The sequence below is a fragment of the Eriocheir sinensis genome, unplaced genomic scaffold (genome assembly GCF_024679095.1).
Source record: "Eriocheir sinensis breed Jianghai 21 unplaced genomic scaffold, ASM2467909v1 Scaffold1271, whole genome shotgun sequence".
In the NCBI taxonomy this organism is placed as follows: Eukaryota; Metazoa; Arthropoda; class Malacostraca; order Decapoda; family Varunidae; genus Eriocheir; species Eriocheir sinensis.
This window is the reverse complement of record NW_026110597.1, coordinates 86,408-93,986: the sequence shown is the minus strand read 5'-3', so window position 1 is coordinate 93,986 and position 7,579 is coordinate 86,408.

Genomic DNA, 7,579 nt, shown 5'->3' with positions numbered 1-7,579 from the left:
CGGCGAATTTGGCTACTTTTGATAGGATATCAGTTTCTAAGTCGTTCACGTAAATTATGAATAGTGTTGGCCCCAGGACCGAACCATGGGGCACGCCACTGGTGACGGGTTGCCAATCCGATGTTTCACCATTAAGAACTACACGTTGTTCTCTGTCGGTGAGTCAGTCATGAACCCACGCACATAGATGGTCGTTAATACCGTGGAAACGCAGTTTAGAAATAAGCCTAACGTGAGGAACTGTATCAAACGTTTTCTGAAAATCTAAGTAAACTACGTCATATAGGCATCGGGTGTCCCAGCATGTATAAACATCGTTGAAAAAGGTTAATAGGTTGGTAAGGCAAGACCGATTACTACGAAATCCATGCTGACTATCAGTTATCAAATTATTTGTTTCAAGGAAAGTGATAATTTTATCCCTGATTATTTTTTAGAATAGTTTAATTAGGACAGACGTAAGGCTGATGAGACACGACAAACAGAGAACACCATTATGCTGGGATCACACATCCGCGATTTCGCTCTGCGACGGCTGGCGATTTTGAAAATTTCCGAAATCGGCATATACGCTCGACATCGTAGCGACGTCCCTGCGATTAGTCGCAATAATCGTGCGGTAAGGTTCGCACGACTTGCGGGTCATATATATATATATATATATATATATATATATATATATATATATATATATATATATATATATATATATATATCCCTCGACGTTTTCTCGACCATGCGTGCGACGTTGAGCGTCGTCGAGCGGCTAGACAAGAGGCGGTCGCGCATAGTGGCCAGGCCCTGCGTTCATCGCAAACCGTCGCAATGGGTTTTATTTTCAAAATCGGGCTCCTCTGCGTACAGTCGCGCGCATTCATGCACGATTCACCTCGACGTCCCCTCGCCTGTCGCCCTCGTGTGCGTATAGGCGAGCGACCCTCCCTCGCCATGTTGCTGTGAGTTGAAACAGAGGCAAACTTGCAGAGACAATGGTGATGCTCCCACGATTTCGTGCATTTTCAAAATAGCCAACCGTCGCAGAGCGAACTCGCAGATGTGTGATCCCAGCATTACGACTTTATTGCCAAGGATTTCTCTCTCTCTCTCTCTCTCTCTCTCTCTCTCTCTCTCTCTCTCTCTCTCTCTCTCTCTCTCTCTCTCTCTCTCTCTCTCTCTCTCCTAACTGACGTTCATGCACTTTGCTTTCTGTCAGTGATGTTTTATTTTTTTCTGCTCTTATGAACTTGCTAACTTTTAATAGAAGAGCATTTTTCTTTATTTCACAGCTTCCCTTTCCTATTTTATTTTTTCTAGTAACCTAACTTTGCTTTCTATCATTGGTGTCTTTTTGTTATTAATTTCACCGCCTCTATGAACTTGATAACTACACACCGCCACCACTGATCCAAAAGAACTGAATTTTGTTTTATTGCACTGTCTTTTCTCGTGTAATTCAATTAATTTTATTGACTTTGCTCTATTTCATATATATTATCCATTCTCACTGTACCTGTGAGTTGCTAACTACATACCACCGCCTCCACCACAGCCACACTCCCTTACACTACACACTTGGTTTGTAACTTGGCTGTCTATCTTCCTAATGCAAAAGTTGACCAGTGATTTAAGAGAGCTAAGATTCTGGATGATATATTTGTCTGTCTGTCTTTCTGGTGACCTGCGGGAGCCCAGCGATACCCACAACCCCTCGAGACACCAGCTTCCCACCACGACCAGGAGGAGGTGAGGAATTATGGGCCCTCATGTCTGTCTCCTTGCTCTCTCCATTGACAGCCAGGCGATTAACGAGACAGTATTAGTCAGTATTAGCCATGTCTCTATGTGTCTGTCTCTGTCTGTCTCTTTTTGTTTCTCTGTGTCTGTTTTTTTCTCTGTCTCTTTTTTTCTGATTCCTTCTTCCCTTTTCTTCTTTCTTTTCCTTCTTCGTCTCTACTACTTCCATTCATTTTCACTTTTCTCCCTCTCTGTCTATCCATCAATCTATCCATCATTTTTAACAATCACCAACACATTAACACACACAAAAACATAACCTAATACTTTTTTCATCCTTCAATACAAACAAGCACAGTCCATTTTCATACCCCTAAACACACACACAATCAGTCCCTATGATTATACCTGCTTCTCTGTGTTGGCAATTGATTTATTCACCCCAATAATCGGTAGTATATGTATATGTCTATCGTGCTTCATGCCCCTCGTTTTCCGTATGTCATGGTGTGTTGCAATGATGTGTTAGGCCCCGTTCACACTGTGCCGACTCAGGGCCACGACAACCCAGCGACTTTTTCATTTGACAAGTTGCTTCCCACGCTCCAAGAAGTGGGGTAGGTTTTATTTGGGCCTTGGTGTCTTGTCGACTGTCTGGGACATTCGGCCAACTAGTGCATATCGTGCTCTAGTGTACTAGTGAGCGCTGACCTCCGTCCTAGGTCTCAATGCATTCAGGCTTAAAATCGGGCAAACAGAGTACTTGGTTTCATCTCAAGGAGCGTAAGCAATATTAGCGCTGAAGTCATCCTCAAACTTTACTTAGCACTAGTTAGACATCATCTATTCTAGATTATGCAGTTCAGTTCTGGTCCCCCTACTATAGAATGGATATCAAGATGTTAGAATCTGTACAGAGGAGGATGACAAAGATGATTTAGGGGGTGAGAAACTTGCCTTATGAAGACAGGCTGAAGCAGTTAAACCTACACTCTCTAGAAAGGCGAAGGTTGCGAGGAGACTTGATCGAAGTCTATAAATGGATGAAGGGCTTTAATAAAGGGGATGTCAATAAGATTTTGATAGTAAAAGAGCCAGGTAGGACGCGTAGCAATGGTTTCAAGTTAGACAAATTCAGATTCAACAAAGATATAGGCAAGAATTGGCTCACCAATAGAGTGGTAGATGAATGGAACAGGCTTGGGAGCCATGTTGTGGGCGCCAACACCATAGATACATTCAAGAAGAGGTAAGATAAAGCCATGGATGGTGAGGTAAGGTGGGGTTGAGTGTACAGCAGCTGTCTTGTATAGGCCAACCGGCCTCTTGCAGACTCCTTACGTTCTTATGTTCTTATATTCTTATGTTAACCCTCACGACTCCAGACTCGCGTCATGACGTCAGCGCAGCATTCGGCAACAGTCTCAAGACATCTTTCAAGGCATGCCCAACCCTTTCACATCAACACCCAAGACCTCGTGTACCCTAGAGTCGTGGGTTGTCGTGGCCAAGAGTCGGCACAGTGTGAACCGGGCTTTAGTGTTGCGCTGGTAAGGTTGCGAAATCAGAAATGTGTTGGTTATTAATAGGGTTGGTAGTAGTAATATATAGTAGTAGTAGTAGTAGTTTTGATATTTTTTTCTACTGTTTCTCCTCCTCCTCCTTCTCTTCACTTTTTACTTTTGACAAAGTGCCACACGAAAGACTCCTCAAGAAACTCAAGTCGGCGGGATTAGGCGGCAATCTGACAGCGTGGATCAAGGACTGGCTCACTGGAAGAAAACAACGAGTTGTACTCAACGGACAGGCCTCCGAGTGGCTCCCGGTCACAAGTGGAGTGCCACAGGGGTCAGTGCTGGGACCCATACTTTTCATCATATATATCAACGACCTAGAACTAGGATTGAAATCCAATCTTTCAAAATTTGCCGACGACACAAAGGTGGGTGGGAAGGCCCTCACAACGGCAGACTGCGAAATTATCCAGAGAGACCTGGACCAGATCACTCGGTGGTCAGAAAAATGGCAGATGTCCTTCAACACTGCCAAATGTAAAGTAATGCATATCGGATCCAGAAACAGCAACCACACATACCACATGGGTGGCGAACCACTACATGTTGTGCAAGAGGAAAGAGACCTCGGGGTCACCATCAGCAGTGACTTGAAACAAATAAAACACTGCAAGTCCGCCTGTAAGAAAGCCAATACAATGCTTGGGTTCATAGCGAGGAACTTCGAATACAAGACGCCGGGAGTTATGTTATCCTTGTACAATTCGCTGGTAAGGCCCCACCTGGAATACGCCGTGCAATAATTCTGGTCTCCTAATTACAGGAAAGACATTGAATTACTTGAGAGAGTACAGCGCCGCGCCACGAAGATGATACCATCACTGAGGACGAAGCCCTATGAAGAGCGACTCGAGGGACTCAACCTCTTCACGTTGGAAAAGAGACGCCTGCGGGGAGACATGATACAAGTCTTTAAGTACCTGAACAAGCTCAGCAACGTTGATCACTCCAAACTCTTCACGCTACAAACCAGCCTGAGAACAAGAAACAACGGAAAAACATTTCAAGGAAAGCAATGCAATACCGACATCGGGAGGAGTTATTTCTCGAATAGAGTTGTTCGCCACTGGAACAGCCTTCCTGCAGAGGTGGTTAGCGCAGATACCATCAACCCCTTCAAGAAACGCATTGATCGCCGCTTTGCTGCATCGGGAGTGAACTGAACGTTCCCAAGAGTAGATACACAAGTGCTTTAATCCTTCCCTGCAAGCCACTCCTATGGCAAACGGATTGATTGAATCACTGAACGCAGGCAGCCTAGTAATGAGCCAACAGACTTTCTGCTGCCTGCTAGTCCATGTTTCCATGTTTCCATGTTTCTCTCTCTCTCTCTCTCTCTCTCTCTCTCTCTCTCTCTCTCTCTCTCTCTCTCTCTCTCTCTCTCTCTCTCTCTCTCTCTCTCTCTTCCCTCCTTTCTTCCACCCTTCTTTCTTCCTTCCTCCCCATTGTTCTTCCTCTTCCTCTTTCTTCTTCCCTTTCTTTCTTTTTATCTCTCTTTCTATAACTCCTTCGGTCATTCCTTCCTCTTCTTCTCTTTCCCTCCTCTCTCTCTCTCTCTCTCTCTCTCTCTCTCTCTCTCTCTCTCTCTCTCTCTCTCTCTCTCTCTCTCTCTCTCTCTCTCTCTCTCTCTCTCTCTCTCTCTCTCTCTTCTCCTCCTTTCAGTCGAGTCGATGTAACACAGATATTGGAAGGAGTTTCTTTTTAAACCGAGTCATCTGCCACTGGAACAATCTTCCCTCAGAAGTAGTAAATGCGAATACTATCAACTCCTTCAAATATGGAATCGACCGTCATTTCGGTGCGTCGAGAGTAAACTGAGTATCGAGGTGTTTTCATCTGCTCATTAAGCCCCAAGTGGCTGTCCAGCAGATTAAATCACCAAAGTGGGCAACCTCGTAATGAGCCAATAGGCTTCCTGTTGCCTGCATTTCCATGTTTCCATGTTTCTTCCTTTCTCCCCGCTCACGTCTCTTCCTCCAACCTCTTCTTTCCGCCTCCTCCTCCTCCTCCTCCTCCTCTGTCTAGCTCTCTTCCTTTCCTCCCCACTCATCAACCCCTCTCTTTACTTCCCCATCTTTCCCTCTCCTCCGTTCTTCATCTCTCCTTCCTCTCTCTACTTTCCCCTCCTCCCACCCTCTCCCCCTCCCCTCCCTCTTTCCAAACACCTGGCGCCCGGCAAAGTGATCCTCGGGGAAATTTCTGCATTCACACCGGGGGCCGCCGAGGCACTGCTGATCGCGTGTTTACCTGGGACTAAGAACGCTAGTCATTCACCTGGACTGTGCGGGGAACGGAGGGATGGAGGGATCCCTCTGCATATCGGCGATCAAGTATACGTATTGGACAAGGCTTTTCTAAGGAGTGTTGGACGAGGCGTTGATTATTTAGCCGGAATTCTCAGTGGGATTCTTTAGTCATATTCTTTAACATATCGGCGCTTAAAACACGTATTGGATAAGGCTTTCGTAGAAGTGTTGGGCTGAAGCCTTGATTATTTAGCCGGATTTCTCAGTGGGATTCTTTAGTCATATTCTTTAACATATCGGTGCTCAAATACATGTATTGGACAAGGCTTTCGTAGGAGTGTTGGGCTGAGGTGATTATATAGCCTTACTCTTAGATGCTTCTCTCTCTCACATTAAGCGTTTCTAACGGCCAAAGAAGATGTTAAACGGGTCCCTGTACTTCTAGACACCTCATTCTCTCACGTCAATCATCTCTGAAGGCCAACAAGGACGTTAAGCGTGTCCTCATGAGGGTTTGTTTACGTTCACGGTGCAGAAACTTGTCACACTACAACCAAGGTCATAAAACTACCCCTGGAAATGCCTACAATAAATCCCTCGAAAGCCTTGTTGAATATACGTGTGCTCGGGCGCCAAAAGGTTGAAGAAAACGGGCAAAATTATCATGCCTCTGAGTCACCTCCTAGGGGGTGGGGTCCACAAATCCCCCCAGGGAGGACTCTCCTTCTGGCTGCCGATCTGAAAGATGTCTTAATAACTCCTCGATGGTAAGTTTCGTAGCCACTCAGGATAATATTTATGGGTCACTTTATACACCATTATACACTCCACTTTTTCTTCCATCTCTATCCACTTTAGTTCTTGTATCACAGGAGTAGCACGATCGCGTCTTTTGTAACCCCCAGCAGCAACTTTGGCAGCGAAGTTTTGCAGTTTTTGCACTCGTTGCATGAGGGTCTCATTGGTGTTGCCCCATATTTTTAGTCCGTGATTCATTAGATTTAACAGTAGTGTCTTGATAACAATCACTCTGGTGTCTTTATCAAATATGTCCTTAACTCTGTTTATGAACATTATAACCCCTATTACTTTTTTGTTGAATTGGTGTATGTGTGTGTTGAACGTCTTGTACTTGTCAAAGTAAACTCCCAATATTTTAACATGTTTGTTTATTGGTATATCACTTCCGTCAAAGTTGATGGTCATATCATCTGGTATGCTCGATAACAATTGCCATGTGCCGATAAATATAAATTGGGTTTTGTTAGAATTCAATAGAACACCACTTTTTAGGAAGTAAGTCTTGTCATTCAACAGTGTTACTTTAGCTCTGGTTATTTGCTAGTCTATGTTATTAATGTTGTCACTGTGGATAAACTGTGTCATCTGCGTACTGAACCAGTATACAGTCGCTGATGTGATCTGAGATATCATTAACAAAAATAGTAAAAAGAATAGGGCCATGGATAGAATCTTGTGGGACTCCATGTGTTATTAAGGATTTGGGTGATATGTGATTGTTTTACCGGACTGATTGAGTTCTGTTGGATAGGTAGTCTTAGATCCAGAAAGGGTCTATACGTAGTTTAAGGCATCGCTGCAGTAAAATGTCGTGGTTAACACTGTCGAATGCCTTCGATAAGTCACATAAAGTTATCATAGTTATTCTCTTATTATCTAGGATACTACATACATTATTGGGTATTACTGTGAGAGCAGTTTCAGAAGATAACTTCGGCCTGAATCCGTGTTGAGAGTTAGAAAGTAAAGTAAAGTAATGGAGAGAGAGAGAGAGAGAGAGAGAGAGAGAGAGAGAGAGAGAGAGAGAGAGAGAGAGAGAGAGAGAGAGAGAGAGATAGCCGACTGGCTGCAGAGTATAAGTACAGCGCCTGGAGGCAATACAAGCGCCGTCCCTCCCACCGCAACAAGGCTCTGCACCACGCTGCATGCAAGGCCATGACAAGGACAGCAGCGTGGGCCAGGAAAAAGTGGGAAAACAGCCGCAGGAGGAAGCTGGCGTCCAAC